Genomic DNA, 16216 nt, shown 5'->3' on the forward strand with positions numbered 1-16216 from the left:
ATCTCCCTCATCATACAAGTAGGACAAAAACTTAATGAATTTACACCTGGATTTGTTAATATACGTGATATATGCACCAGTGCATTTTCTATTGCACGGACTGGTATTTATAAATCCTACCCACATGGTATATAGACTATTGTACTATATGTACAAGTGACAGTCAATTATCACCAGCAAGTGAATAAGTGCAATTCTGAGTGTGGTCTATATTTCTATCAAAAAAGCGGATGTGGATACATCTGCTAATTTTTGGACCCTATTAAACACACAAACGCCTTCTCTCTTTACACTGCAGAAATTCATATTTATCTCAATACCAGTTGATGATATATATATATCATATAGAATATACTCTGTGTCAACTTATTATTTTCCAACTACTTGAAAATAATTTCTGATTGGTTATTAGAGCTGAAGGTTTCATTGCTTATGTTATTTAATCTATAATTTTCATAATCCACAGTGTAATCTCCTACATTCATTTTTGTTTTGTTTTGGAGACCAAACTTGGAGGTTTCCCTCTTTGCACAGTTAAAATAATATTATGATTTAATGATTGATTTACATACATGTGATAACTGTGCAGCATAGAGGTTTTTTCTACTTGTACTGCGACTACTTAAGCCGTGAAAACTTAGATGGGTATCTGAATCTTGTGTTATACGTTATCATCTGTGATAAAAAAAAAATTGATATCTTAATTCCACATCAAATCAGCTGTTTGGATACCTGTGGCTCACATAATAACGCAAATTGGCTCTTATCTGTGCCCAATTTGGACACAGTGTGACAAGGGTGAGCATAAGGTCTGCGGTCATACTCCGCTGGAGATGCCCAATCTCATCTGATCTTGGAAGCCAAGCAGTGGCGGGCCGGGTTAAGTACTTGGATGGGAGACTACCAAGGAACACCCTGGTACTGCAAATATTTGCCACCCACCTGTCACTAATATAGAGCATTGTCTTACATCTCGGTTATGACCTATGATTCAACCATCTGCTAGGATTAAATTCCCATTTGGGATATATAGCAGTTTATAAATGACGGTCATATATATATACACTGAATGAGCAACTTTTTATCACAGGTTGTCCTATAGTTGGAATGTGATTATCAACAAAATTATAGATATACCCACTTCGGCCTGTATTAGGTATTTGCACCTTGCAATTTATATATCACTTTCTATATTTTCGCAATGTCACTATTTAACAAATATTGGCGCTCATTGAACTCCTCAATAATCAATTTTAATGAGAATTAATAAAATATTGCATTTTAGTTAGCTATTGTGACATTCAGTCATATAACATTATCTGTATATGAGTGCTTCCCAACAAGAGTCTTCTTTTTTTCTTTTTCTCTATGTTTACACTGTGAATAACTGACTCGGGGGAGCACCACTGATGGGCAGCTTTCTGATACATAAAAATAAGGAATGCGTTACCTTACGTATCTGCTTCCCAAAATGAGGATTTGAACCTTAAATTCAATTATCAGTTTATACAGATAATTATCATTATACATATACACCTACTATACCAGTGCGGTTTCCAATTTTTTGTTTTCTAATACTCTGAATCTCTAACTGCAAAGGTTCTAGTTCAAGATGGAATCTCTGAGGGCAGTGGTTTCCAGTCTGGAGGAGGAAGACTTCATTGTGTCAGTAGACATAAAAGATGCCTACTTACACGTTCCCATTTATCCTCCACATCAAGCTTATCTGAGATTCGCAATACAGAATTGTCATTACCAATTTCAGGCCATTCGGACCTTCCACGGCACTGAGAGTTTTCACCAAGGTGATGGCAGGAAATGATGGTCCTCCTTCGACAGCAAGGAGTCAATATAATTCCTAACCTGGAAGATCTCCTGATAAAAGCGAGATCCAGGGAAAAGTTGGTGCAGAACATGGCACTCTCCCTGACAGAACTTCAACATCACGGTTGGATCATAAGTTTTCCAAAGTTACAATTGGAACCGACGACAAGATTGTCCTTTCTGGGGATGATACTGGACACAGAAGTATAGAGGGTATTTCTTCTAGTGATGAGCGGGTTCGGTTCCTCGGAATCCGAACCCCCCCGAACTTCAGCCTTTTTACACGGATCCGAGGCAGACTCGGATCTTCCCGCCTTGCTCGGCTAACCCGAGCGCGCCCGAACGTCATCATCCCGCTGTCGGATTCTCGCGAGGCTCGTATTCTATCGCGAGACTCGGATTCTATATAAGGAGCCGCGCGTCGCCGCCATTTTCACACGTGCATTGAGATTCATAGGGAGAGGACGTGGCTGGCGTCCTCTCCATTTAGATTAGAAGAGAGAGAGTGAGAGTGAGACACTTGATTTACTGGAGCTTAGGAGTACTCAGAGAGTGCAGAGTTTACTAGTGACTGACCAGTGACCACCAGTGCAGTTTTATTATATTATTATTTAATATAATCCGTTCTCTGCCTGAAAAAAAACGATACACAGTGACACAGTAACAGTATACCATATCTGTGCTCAGCCTCAGTGTGCTGCATCATCTATGTATATCTGACTGTGCTGAGTGCTCAGTGCTCACACAGCTTAATTGTGGGGGAGACTGGGGAGCAGTAGCAGGAGTACATATTATTTAACAGTGCACACTTTTGCTGCCAGAGTGCCACTGCCAGTGTGACTGACCAGTGACCACTGTCTGACCACCAGTATATTGTGATTGTCTGCCTGAAAAAGTTAAACACTCGTCGTGTGGTGTTTTTATTCTATAAACGCATTCTGCTGACAGTGTCCAGCAGGTCCGTCATTAATTATATAATATATACCTGTCCGGCTGCAGTAGTGATATATATATATATTTTATATCATTATCATCCAGTCTATATTAGCTGCAGACGCAGTACGGTAGTCCACGGCTGTAGCTACCTCTGTGTCGGCAGTCGCTCGTCCATCCATAATTGTATACCACCTACCTGTGGTGGTTTTTTTTTTTCTATCTTCTTTATACTACTAGTAGCTTACTTTAGGAGTCTGCAGTGCTGCTGACAGTGTCCAGCAGGTCCGTCATTATATAATATATACCTGTCCGGCTGCAGTAGTGAAATTTATATATATTTTTTATATCATTATCATCCAGTCTATATTAGCAGCAGACGCAGTACGGTAGTCCACGGCTGTAGCTACCTCTGTGTCGGCAGTCGCTCGTCCATCCATAATTGTATACCACCTACCTGTGGTGGTTTTTTTTTTTTCTATCTTCTTGATACTACTAGTAGCTTACTTTAGGAGTCTGCAGTGCTGCTGACAGTGTCCAGCAGGTCCGTCATTATATAATATATACCTGTCCGGCTGCAGTAGTGATATATATATATATATTTTTTATATCATTATCATCCAGTCTATATTAGCAGCAGACGCAGTACGGTAGTCCACGGCTGTAGCTACCTCTGTGTCGGCAGTCGCTCGTCCATCCATAATTGTATACCACCTACCTGTGGTTTTTTTTTTTTCTATCTTCTTGATACTACTAGTAGCTTACTTTAGGAGACTGCAGTGCTGCTGACAGTGTCCAGCAGGTCCGTCATTATATAATATATACCTGTCCGGCTGCAGTAGTGATATATATATATATTTTTTATATCATTATCATCCAGTCTATATTAGCAGCAGACGCAGTACGGTAGTCCACGGCTGTAGCTACCTCTGTGTTGGCAGTCGCTCGTCCATCCATAATTGTATACCACCTACCTGTGGTGTTTTGTTTTTTTCTATCTTCTTGATACTACTAGTAGCTTACTTTAGGAGACTGCAGTGCTGCTGACAGTGTCCAGCAGGTCCGTCATTATATAATATATACCTGTCCGGCTGCAGTAGTGATATATATATATATTTTTTATATCATTATCATCCAGTCTATATTAGCAGCAGATGCAGTACGGTAGTCCACGGCTGTAGCTACCTCTGTGTCGGCAGTCGCTCGTCCATCCATAATTGTATACCACCTACCTGTGGTGTTTTTTTTTTCTATCTTCTTGATACTACTAGTAGCTTACTTTAGGAGTCTGCAGTGCTGCTGACAGTGTCCAGCAGGTCCGTCATTATATAATATATACCTGTCCGGCTGCAGTAGTGATATATATATATATATATATATATATATATATTTTATATCATTATCATCCAGTCTATATTAGCAGCAGACGCAGTACGGTAGTCCACGGCTGTAGCTACCTCTGTGTCGGCAGTCGCTCGTCCATCCATAAGTATACTAGTATCCATCCATCTCCATTGTTTACCTGAGGTGCCTTTTAGTTGTGCCTATTAAAATATGGAGAACAAAAATGTTGAGGTTCCAAAAATAGGGAAAGATCAAGATCGACTTTCACCTCGTGCTGAAGCTGCTGCCACTAGTCATGGCCGAGACGATGAAATGCCAGCAACGTCGTCTGCCAAGGCCGATGCCCAATGTCATAGTACAGAGCATGTAAAATCCAAAACACCAAATATCAGTAAAAAAAGGACTCAAAAATCTAAAATAAAATTGTCAGAGGAGAAGCGTAAACTTGCCAATATGCCATTTACCACACGGAGTGGCAAGGAACGGCTGAGGCCCTGGCCTATGTTCATGGCTAGTGGTTCAGCTTCACATGAGGATGGAAGCACTCATCCTCTCGCTAGAAAAAAGAAAAGACTCAAGCTGGCAAAAGCACAGCAAAGAACTGTGCGTTCTTCGAAATCACAAATCCACAAGGAGAGTCCAATTGTGTCGTTTGCGATGCCTGACCTTCCCAACACTGGACGTGAAGAGCATGCGCCTTCCACCATTTGCACGCCCCCTGCAAGTGCTGGAAGGAGCACCCGCAGTCCAGTTCCTGATAGTCAGATTGAAGATGTCAGTGTTGAAGTACACCAGGATGAGGAGGATATGGGTGTTGCTGGCGCTGGGGAGAAAATTTACCAGGAGGATTCTGATGGTGAGGTGGTTTGTTTAAGTCAGGCACCCGGGGAGACACCTGTTGTCCGTGGGAGGAATAGGGCCATTGACATGCCTGGTGAAAATACCAAAAAAAATCAGCTCTTCGGTGTGGAAGTATTTCAACAGAAATGCGGACAACATTTGTCAAGCCGTGTGTTGCCTTTGTCAAGCTGTAATAAGTAGGGGTAAGGACGTTAACCACCTCGGAACATCCTCCCTTATACGTCACCTGCAGCGCATTCATCATAAGTCAGTGACAAGTTCAAAAACTTTGGGCGACAGCGGAAGCAGTCCACTGACCAGTAAATCCCTTCCTCTTGTAACCAAGCTCACGCAAACCACCCCACCAACTCCCTCAGTGTCAATTTCCTCCTTCCCCAGGAATGCCAATAGTCCTGCAGGCCATGTCACTGCCACTGGCAATTCTGACGAGTCCTCTCCTGCCTGGGATTCCTCCGATGCATCCTTGCGTGTAACGCCTACTGCTGCTGGCGCTGCTGTTGTTGCTGCTGGGAGTCGATGGTCATCCCAGAGGGGAAGTCGTACTCGTAAGACCACTTTTACTACTTCCACCAAGCAATTGACTGTCCAACAGTCCTTTGCGAGGAAGATGAAATATCACAGCAGTCATCCTGCTGCAAAGCGGATAACTGAGGCCTTGGCATCCTGGGCGGTTAGAAACGTGGTTCCGGTATCCATCATTACTGCAGAGGCAACTAGAGACTTGTGGGAGGTACTGTGTCCCCGGTACCAAATACCATCTAGGTTCCATTTCTCTAGGCAGGCGATACCGAAAATGTACACAGACCTCAGAAAAAGACTCACCAGTGTCCTAAAAAATGCAGTTGTACCCAATGTCCACTTAACCACGGACATGTGGACAAGTGGAGCAGGGCAGGCTCAGGACTATATGACTGTGACAGCCCACTGGGTAGATGTATGGACTCCCGCCGCAAGAACAGCAGCGGCGGCACCAGTAGCAGCATCTCGCAAACGCCAACTCTTTCCTAGGCAGGCTACGCTTTGTATCACCGCTTTCCAGAATACGCACACAGCTAAAAACCTCTTACGGCAACTGAGGAAGATCATCGCAGAATGGCTTACCCCAATTGGACTCTCCTGTGGATTTGTGGCATCGGACAACGCCAGCAATATTGTGTGTGCATTAAATATGGGCAAATTCCAGCACGTCCCATGTTTTGCACATACCTTGAATTTGGTGGTGCAGAATTATTTAAAAAACGAGAGGGGCGTGCAAGAGATGCTGTCGGTGGCCAGAAGAATTGCGGGACACTTTCGGCGTACAGGCACCACGTACAGAAGACTGGAGCACCACCAAAAACGCCTGAACCTGCCCTGCCATCATCTGAAGCAAGAAGTGGTAACGAGGTGGAATTCAACCCTCTATATGCTTCAGAGGTTGGAGGAGCAGCAAAAGGCCATTCAAGCCTATACAACTGAGCACGATATAGGAGGTGGAATGCACCTGTCTCAAGCGCAGTGGAGAATGATTTCAACGTTGTGCAAGGTTCTGCAACCTTTTGAACTTGCCACACGTGAAGTCAGTTCAGACATTGCCAGCCTGAGTCAGGTCATTCCCCTCATCAGGCTTTTGCAGAAGAAGCTGGAGACATTGAAGGAGGAGCTAACACAGAGCGATTCCGCTAGGCATGTGGGACTTGTGGATGGAGCCCTTAATTCGCTTAACAAGGATTCACGGGTGGTCAATCTGTTGAAATCAGAGCACTACATTTTGGCCACCGTGCTCGATCCTAGATTTAAAACCTACCTTGGATCTCTCTTTCCGGCAGACACAAGTCTGCTGGGGTTCAAAGAACTGCTGGTGACAAAATTGTCAAGTCAAGCGGAACGCGACCTGTCAACATCTCCTCCTTCACATTCTCCCGCAACTGTGGGTGCCAGGAAAAGGCTCAGAATTCCGAGCCCACCCGCTGGCGGTGATGCAGGGCAGTCTGGAGCGACTGCTGATGCTGACATCTGGTCCGGACTGAAGGACCTGACAACGATTACGGACATGTCGTCTACTGTCACTGCATATGATTCTCTCCCCATTGAAAGAATGGTGGAGGATTATATGAGTGACCGCATCCAAGTAGGCACGTCACACAGTCCGTACTTATACTGGCAGGAAAAAGAGGCAATTTGGAGGCCCTTGCACAAACTGGCTTTATTCTACCTAAGTTGCCCTCCCACAAGTGTGTACTCCGAAAGAGTGTTTAGTGCCGCCGCTCACCTTGTCAGCAATCGGCGTACGAGGTTACATCCAGAAAATGTGGAGAAGATGATGTTCATTAAAATGAATTATAATCAATTCCTCCGTGGAGACATTGACCAGCAGCAATTGCCTCCACAAAGTACACAGGGAGCTGAGATGGTGGATTCCAGTGGGGACGAATTGATAATCTGTGAGGAGGGGGATGTACACGGTGATATATCGGAGGATGATGATGAGGTGGACATCTTGCCTCTGTAGAGCCAGTTTGTGCAAGGAGAGATTAATTGCTTCTTTTTTGGTGGGGGTCCAAACCAACCCGTCATTTCAGTCACAGTCGTGTGGCAGACCCTGTCACTGAAATGATGGGTTGGTTAAAGTGTGCATGTCCTGTTTATACAACATAAGGGTGGGTGGGAGGGCCCAAGGACAATTCCATCTTGCACCTCTTTTTTCTTTCATTTTTCTTTGCGTCATGTGCTGTTTGGGGGGTGTTTTTTGGAAGGGCCATCCTGCGTGACACTGCAGTGCCACTCCTAGATGGGCCAGGTGTTTGTGTCGGCCACTAGGGTCGCTTAGCTTACTCACACAGCTACCTCATTGCGCCTCTTTTTTTTCTTTGCGTCATGTGCTGTTTGGGGAGTGTTTTTTGGAAGGGCCATCCTGCGTGACACTGCAGTGCCACTCCTAGATGGGCCAGGTGTTTGTGTCGGCCACTAGGGTCGCTTAGCTTACTCACACAGCTACCTCATTGCGCCTCTTTTTTTTCTTCTTTGCGTCATGTGCTGCTGTTTGGGGAGTGTTTTTTGGAAGGGCCATCCTGCATGACACTGCAGTGCCACTCCTAGATGGGCCAGGTGTTTGTGTCGGCCACTAGGGTCGCTTAGCTTACTCACACAGCTACCTCATTGCGCCTCTTTTTTTCTTTGCGTCATGTGCTGTTTGGGGAGTGTTTTTTGGAAGGGCCATCCTGCGTGACACTGCAGTGCCACTCCTAGATGGGCCAGGTGTTTGTGTCGGCCACTTGGGTCGCTTAGCTTAGCCATCCAGCGACCTCGGTGCAAATTTTAGGACTAAAAATAATATTGTGAGGTGTGAGGTGTTCAGAATAGACTGAAAATGAGTGGAAATTATGGTTATTGAGGTTAATAATACTTTGGGATCAAAATGAACCCCAAATTCTATGATTTAAGCTGTTTTTTAGGGTTTTTTGAAAAAAACACCCGAATCCAAAACACACCCGAATCCGACAAAAAAAATAAGATTTTACTCACCGGTAAATCTATTTCTCGTAGTCCGTAGTGGATGCTTGGAACTCCGTAAGGACCATGGGGAATAGCGGCTCCGCAGGAGACTGGGCACAACTAAAGAAAGCTTTAGGTCACCTGGTGTGCACTGGCTCCTCCCACTATGACCCTCCTCCAAGCCTCAGTTAGGACACTGTGCCCGGACGAGCTGACATAATAAGGAAGGATTTTGAATCCCGGGTAAGACTCATACCAGCCACACCAATCACACCATATAACTCGTGATACTATACCCAGTTAACAGTATGAATATAACTGAGCCTCTCAACAGATGGCTCAACAATAACCCTTTAGTTAGGCAATAACTATATACAAGTATTGCAGACAATCCGCACTTGGGATGGGCGCCCAGCATCCACTACGGACTACGAGAAATAGATTTACCGGTGAGTAAAATCTTATTTTCTCTGACGTCCTAGTGGATGCTGGGAACTCCGTAAGGACCATGGGGATTATACCAAAGCTCCCAAACGGGCGGGAGAGTGCGGATGACTCTGCAGCACCGAATGAGAGAACTCCAGGTCCTCCTCAGCCAGGGTATCAATTTTGTAGAATATAGCAAACGTGTTTGCCCCTGACCAAGTTGCAGCTCGGCAAAGTTGGAAAGCCGAGACCCCTCGGGCAGCTGCCCAAGATGAGCCCACCTTCCTTGTGGAATGGGCTTTTACAGATTTTGGCTGCGGTAGTCCAGCCGCAGAATGCGCCAGCTGAATTGTGCTACAAATCCAGCGAGCAATAGTCTGCTTAGAAGCAGGAGCACCCAGTTTGCTGGGTGCATACAGGATAAACAGCGAGTCAGTTCTCCTAACTCTAGTCGTCCTGGAAACATAATTTTTCAAGGCCCTGACTACGTCTAGTAACTTGGAATCCTCCAAGTCCCTAGTAGCCGCAGGCACTACAATAGGTTGGTTCAAGTGAAAAACTGATACCACCTTAGGGAGAAACTGGGGACGAGTCCTCAATTCTGCCCTATCCATATGGAAAATCAGATAAGGATTTTTATATGACAAAGCCGCCAATTCTGATACACGCCTGGCCGAAGCCAAGGCCAATAACATGACCACTTTCCGCGTGAGATATTTTAGATCCACGGTTTTTAGTGGCTCACACCAATGTGATTTTAAGAAACTCAATACCACGTTGAGAACCCAAAGTGCCACTGGAGGCACAACCGGGGGCTGACTATGCAGCACTCCTTTTACAATGTCTGAACTTCAGGTACTGAAGCTAGTTCTTTCTGGAAGAAAATCGACAGAGCCGAGATCTGTACCTTAATGGAGCCTAATTTTAGGCCCATAGACACTCCTGCTTGTAGGAAATGCAGAAATCGACCTAGTTGAAACTCCTCTGTTGGGGCCTTTTTTGACCTCACACCAAGCAACATATTTTTGCCATATGCGGTGATAATGTTTTGCAGTTACATCTTTCCTGGCTTGAATCAACGTAGGAATGATTTCCTCCGGAATGCCCTTTTCCTTTAGGATCCGGCGTTCAACCGCCATGCCGTCAAAACGTAGCCGCGGTAAGTCTTGGAACAGACAGGGCCCCTGCTGCCGCAGGTCCTGTCTGAGCGGCAGAGGCCATGGGTCCTCTGATATAATTTCTTGAAGTTCTGGGTACCAAGCTCTTCTTGGCCAATCCGGAACCACGAGTTTCCCAATGGTGTACAATCCTTTGGAAGACTTCTGGATGAAATCCCCACTCTCCCGGGTGGAGGTCGTGGCTGCTGAGAAGATCTTCTTCCCAGTCGTCCACTCCGGGAATGAACACTGCTGACAGTGTTAACACATGATTTTCCGCCCATCGGAGAATCCTTGTGGCTTCTGCCATCGCCATCCTGCTTCTTGTGCCGCCCCGTTGGTTTACATGGGCGACTGCCGTGATGTTGTCTGATTGGATCAGTACCGGCTGGTTTTGAAGCAGAGGCCTTGCCTGACTCAGGGCATTGTAAATGGCCCTCAGTTCCAGAATTTTTATGTGTAGGGAAGTCACCTGACTTGACCAAAGTCCCTGGAAGTTTCTTCCCTGTGTGACTGCCCCCCAGCCTCAAAGGCTGGCATCCATGGTCACTAGGACCTAGTCCTGTATGCCGAACCTGCGGCCCTCTTGAAGATGGGCACTCTGCAGCCACCACAGTAGAGATACCCTGGTCCTTGAAGACAGGGTTATCAGCCGATGCCTCTGAAGATGTGATCCGGACCACTTGTCCAACAGGTCCCACTGAAAAGTTCCTGCATGGAACCTACCGAATGGGATTGCTTCGTAGGAAGCTACCATTTTTCCCAGGACTCGCGTGCAATGATGCACCGATACCTGTTTTGGCTTCAGGAGGTCTCTGACTAGAGATGACAGCTCCTTGGCTTTCTCCTCCGGGAGAAACATTTATTTCTGTTCTGTGTCCAGAACCATCCCCAGGAACAGTAGACGTGTCGTAGGAACCAGCTGTGACTTTGGACTGTTTAGAATCCAACCGTGCTGTTGTAGCACTTTCCAAAATAGTGCTACCCCGACTAGCAACTGCTCCTTGGACCTTGCCCTTATAAGGAGATTGTCCAAGTACGGGACAATTAAAACTCCCTTTTTTCGAAGGAGTATCATCATTTCGGCCATTACCTTGGTAAACACCCTCGGTGCCATGTACAGTCCAAACGGCAGTGTCTGGACTTGGTAATGGTAATCCTGTACCACAAATCTGAGGTACTCCTGGCGAGGATGGTAAATGGGGACATGCAGGTAATCATCCTTGATGTCCCGGGATCCCATGTAATCCCCCTCGTCCAGGCTTGCAATAACCGCCCTGAGCGATTCCATCTTGAACTTGAAGTTTTTTATGTATGTGTTCAAGGATTTTAAATATAAAATGGGTCACACCGAACCATGCGGTTTCGGTACCCCAAACCGTGTGGAATAGTAACCCCGTCCTTGTTGAAGTAGGGGCACCTTGAGTATTACCTGCTGGGAATACAGCTTATTAATTGCCTCTAGCGCAGCCTCCCTGTCTGAGGGAGTTGTCGGCAAGGCATATTTGAGGAAACGGCGGGGGGAAGACATCTCGAATTCCAGCTTGTACCCCTGAAATACTACTTGAATGAAACAGGGATCCACCTGTGAGCGAGCCCACTGATCGCTGAAATTTTTGAGACGGCCCCCCACCGTACCTGGCTACACCTGTGGAGCCCCCGCGTCATGCTGTGGACTCAGAGGAAGCGAGAGAAGAATTTTGATTCTGGGAACAGGCTGACTGGTGCAGCTTTTTCCCTCTTCCCATGTCTCTGTACAGAAAGGAAGCGCCTTTGACCCACTTGCTTTTCTGAAGCCGAAAAGGACTGTACCTGATAATACAGTGCTTTCTTAGTCTGTGAGGAAACCTGAGGTAAAAATATTTCTTCCCAGCTGTTGCTGTGGATACGAGGTCCCAGAGACCATCCCCAAATAATTCCTCACCCTTATAAGGCATAATCTCTATGCGCCTTTTAAAGTCAGCATCACCTGTCCAGTGACAGGTCTCTAATACCCTCCTGACAGAATGGACATTACATTCATTTTGGATGCCAGCCGGCAAAATATCCCTCTGTGCATCCCTCAAATATAAGACGACGTCTTTAATATGTTCTTATGTTTGACAGGGTCACCGACCACGCTGCAGCAGCACGATCTGCAGGTCTCAGTCTAGTACCTGAGTGTGTAAATACAGACTTCAGGATAGCCTCCTGCTTTTTATCAACAGGTACCTTCAAAGTGGCCGTTCCTAAAACGGCAGGGCCACCTTTTTTGACAACCGTGTGAGCGCCTTATCCACCCTAGGGGATATTTCCCAGCGTAACTTATCCTCTGGCGGGAAAGGGTACGCCATCAGTAACTTTTTAGAAATTACCAGTTTCTTATCGGGGGGAACCCACGCTTTTCACACACTTCATTCATTCATCTGATGGGGGAACAAAACACTGCCTGCTTTTTCTCCCCAAACATAAAACCCCTTTTATGTGGTACTTGGGTTAATGTCAGAAATGTGTAACACATTTTTCATTGCCGAGATCATGCAACGGACGTTCCTAGTGGATTGTGTATATGTCTCAACCTTGTCGACACTGGAGTCAGACTCCGTGTCGACATCTGTGTCTGCCATCTGAGTGAGCGGGCGTTTTTGAGCCCCTGATGGCCTTTGAGACGCCTGGGCAGGCGCGGACTGAGAAGCCGGCTGTCCCACAGCTGTTACGTCATCCACCCTTTTATGTAAGGAGTTGACACTGTCGGTTAATACCTTTCACCTAACCATCCACTCTGGTGTCGGCCCCACAGGGGGCGACATCACATTTATCGGCATCTGCTCCGTCACCATATAAGCCTCCTCATTAAACATGTCGACACAGCCGTACCGACACAGCGCACACACACAGGGAATGCTGAGGACAGGACCCCACAAAGCCCTTTGGGGAGACAGAGAGAGAGTATGCCAGCACACACCAGAGCGCTATATAATGTGGGGATTAACACTATAACTGAGTGAAATTTCCCCAATAGCTGCTTGTATATATAATATGCGCCTAAATTTAGTGCCCCCCCCTCTCTTTTTAACCCTTTGAGCCTGAAAACTACAGGGGAGAGCCTGGGGAGCTTTCTTCCAGTTGCACTGTGAAGAGAAAATGGCGCCAGTGTGTCTGAGGGAGATAGCTCCGCCCCTTTTTCGCTGACTTTTCTCCCGCTTTTTTCTGGATTCTGGCAGGGGTATTTACCACATATATAGCCTCTGGGGCTATATATTGTGGTATTTTTGCCAGCCAAGGTGTTTTTATTGCTGCTCAGGGCGCCCCCCCAAGCGCCCTGCACCCTCAGTGACCGGAGTGTGAAGTGTGTATGAGGAGCAATGGCGCACAGCTGCAGTGCTGTGCGCTACCTTGGTGAAGACTGATGTCTTCTGCCGCCGATTTTCCAGACCTCTTCTTGCTTCTGGCTCTGTAAGGGGGACGGCGGCGCGGCTCCGGGACCGAACACCAAGGACTGGGCCTGCGGTCGATCCCTCTGGAGCTAATGGTGTCCAGTAGCCTAAGAAGCCCAATCCGGCTGCAAGCAGGCGAGTTCGCTTCTTCTCCCCTTAGTCCCTCGCTGCAGTGAGCCTGTTGCCAGCAGGTCTCACTGAAAATAAAAAACCTAATTCTATACTTTCTTTCTAGAAGCTCAGGAGAGCCCCTAGTGTGCATCCAACCTCGGCCGGGCACAAAATCTAACTGAGGCTTGAAGGAGGGTCATAGTGGGAGGAGCCAGTGCATACCAGGTGACCTAAAGCTTTCTTTAGTTGTGCCCAGTCTCCTGCGGAGCCGCTATTCCCCATGGTCCTTACGGAGTTCCTAGCATCCACTAGGACGTCAGAGAAAATTCGGTGAGGTTTTGCCAAAACGCGTTCGAACCCAAAACACGGCCGCGGAACCGAACCCAAAACCAAAACACAAAACCCCGAAAAATTTCCGGTGCTCATCACTAATTTCTTCCAGTAGAAAAGGCTCTGGAAATCCAGAGAATAGTCAAACAAATTCTGAAACCGACAAGAGTGTCGATTCATCAATGCATTCGGTTGTTGGGGAAGATGGTAGCGGCCTACGAGGCCATACAGTTTGGCCGATTCCATGCCAGAGTATTCCAGTCGGACCTATTTGACAAGTGGTCCGTGTCCCATCTACACATGCTTCAGAGGATAATCCTGTCATCCAAAGCCAGAATTTCTCTGACGTCCTAGTGGATGCTGGGGTTCCGTAAGGACCATGGGGAATAGACGGCTCCGCAGGAGACTGGGCACACTAAAAGAAAGATTTGGTACTACCTGGTGTGCACTGGCTCCTCCCTCTATGCCCCTCCTCCAGACCTCAGTTAGATTTCTGTGCCCGGCCGAGCTGGATGCACACTAGGGGCTCTCCTGAGCTTCTAGAAAGAAAGTATATATATTAGGTTTTTTATTTTACAGTAAGACCTGCTGGCAACAGGCTCACTGCAACGAGGGACTAAGGGGAGAAGAAGCGAACCTACCTGCTTGCAGCTAGCTTGGGCTTCTTAGGCTACTGGACACCATTAGCTCCAGAGGGATCGACCGCAGGACCCGTCCTTGGTGTTCGTTCCCGGAGCCGCGCCGCCGTCCCCCTTACAGAGCCAAAAGCAAGAAGATGGTCCTGAAAATCGGCGGCAGAAGACTTCAGTCTTCACCAAGGTAGCGCACAGCACTACAGCTGTGCGCCATTGCTCCTCATACACACTTCACACTCCGGTCACTCAGGGTGCAGGGCGCTGGGGGGGGCGCCCTGAGCAGCAATAATATCACCTTGGCTGGCAAAATAACCACAATATATAGCCCCAGAGGCTATATATGTGGTAATTACCCCTGCCAGAATAAAGAAAAAAGCGGGAGAAAAGTCAGCCGAAAAAGGGGCGGAGCCATCTCCCTCAGCACACTGGCGCCATTATTCCCTCACAGTTCCGCTGGAAGGAAGCTCCCTGACTCTCCCCTGCAGTCTACACTACAGAAAGGGTAAAAAAGAGAGGGGGGGCACAGATTTGAGGCGCAGTAAATATTATAGCAGCTATAGGGGACATAATTCAGTTAGTCCCTGCATTATATAGCGCTCTGGTGTGTGCTGGCATACTCTCTCTCTGTCTCCCCAAAGGGCTTTTTGTGGGGTCCTGTCTCCTTTAAGAGCATTCCCTGTGTGTGTGTGCGGTGTGTCGGTACGGCTGTGTCGACATGTTTGATGAGGAGACTTATGTGGAGGCGGAGCAGATGCCTATAAATGTGATGTCACCCCCTGCGGGGCAGACACCTGAGTGGATGGACTTATGGAAGGAATTACGTGCAAGTGTCGAATCCTTACATAAAAAATTTGACGACATGCCAAATGCGGGACAGCCGGCTTCTCAGCTCGTGCCTGCCCAGGCAATTCAAAGGCCATCAGGGGCTCTAAAACGCCCACTACCTCAGATGGCAGACACAGATGTCGACACGGATACTGATACCAGTGTCGACGACGATGAGTCAAATTTAATGTCCACAAAGGCTATTCGTGGCATGATTGAGGCAATGAAAGAGGTTTTACACCTTTCTGATATAAACCCAGGTACCTCAAAAAAGGGTATTATATTTGGGGAGAAAAAACTACCAATAGTTTTTCCCCCATTTAAAGAATTAAATGAAGTGTGTGATAAGATAAGAAATTGGTGATTTCAAAAAAATTACTAATGGCGTTCCCTTTCTCGCCAGAGGATAGGTCACGTTGGGAAACTCCCCCTAGGGTGGATAAAGCGCTCACACGTTTGTCTAAAAAGGTGGCACTACCGTCTCCGGATACGGCCGCCCTAAAGGAACCTGCTGATAGAAAGCAGGAGGCTATCCTAAAGTCTGTATATACACACACTGGTGTTATACTGAGACCAGCTATTGCTTCAGCGTGGATGTGCAGTGCTGCTGCTGCTTGGTCAGATTCCCTGTCAGAAAATATTGACACCCTGGACAGGGACACTATATTGCTAACCGTAGAGCATATAAAAGACTCAGTCTTGTACATGAGAGATGCACAGAGGGAGATCTGCCGGCTGGCATCTAGAATAAGTGCATTGTCCATTTCTGCTAGGAGAGGTTTATGGACTCGGCAGTGGACAGGGGATGCAGATTCTAAAAGGCACATGGAAGTTTTGCCTTATAAGGGTGAGGAGTTATTCGGGGATGGTCTCTCAGACC

At 46.9% G+C, this 16216-nt stretch overlaps 1 pseudogene; it reads left to right on the plus strand.

Annotated features, from left to right (window-relative positions):
- Nucleotides 1–809: 809 nt before the first annotated feature.
- On the plus strand, nt 810–930 carry LOC134968434 (5S ribosomal RNA; annotated as a pseudogene).
- The last annotated feature ends 15286 nt before the right edge of the window (nt 931–16216 follow it).

The sequence above is a fragment of the Pseudophryne corroboree genome, chromosome 10 (genome assembly GCF_028390025.1).
Source record: "Pseudophryne corroboree isolate aPseCor3 chromosome 10, aPseCor3.hap2, whole genome shotgun sequence".
Lineage (NCBI taxonomy): Eukaryota > Metazoa > Chordata > Amphibia > Anura > Myobatrachidae > Pseudophryne > Pseudophryne corroboree.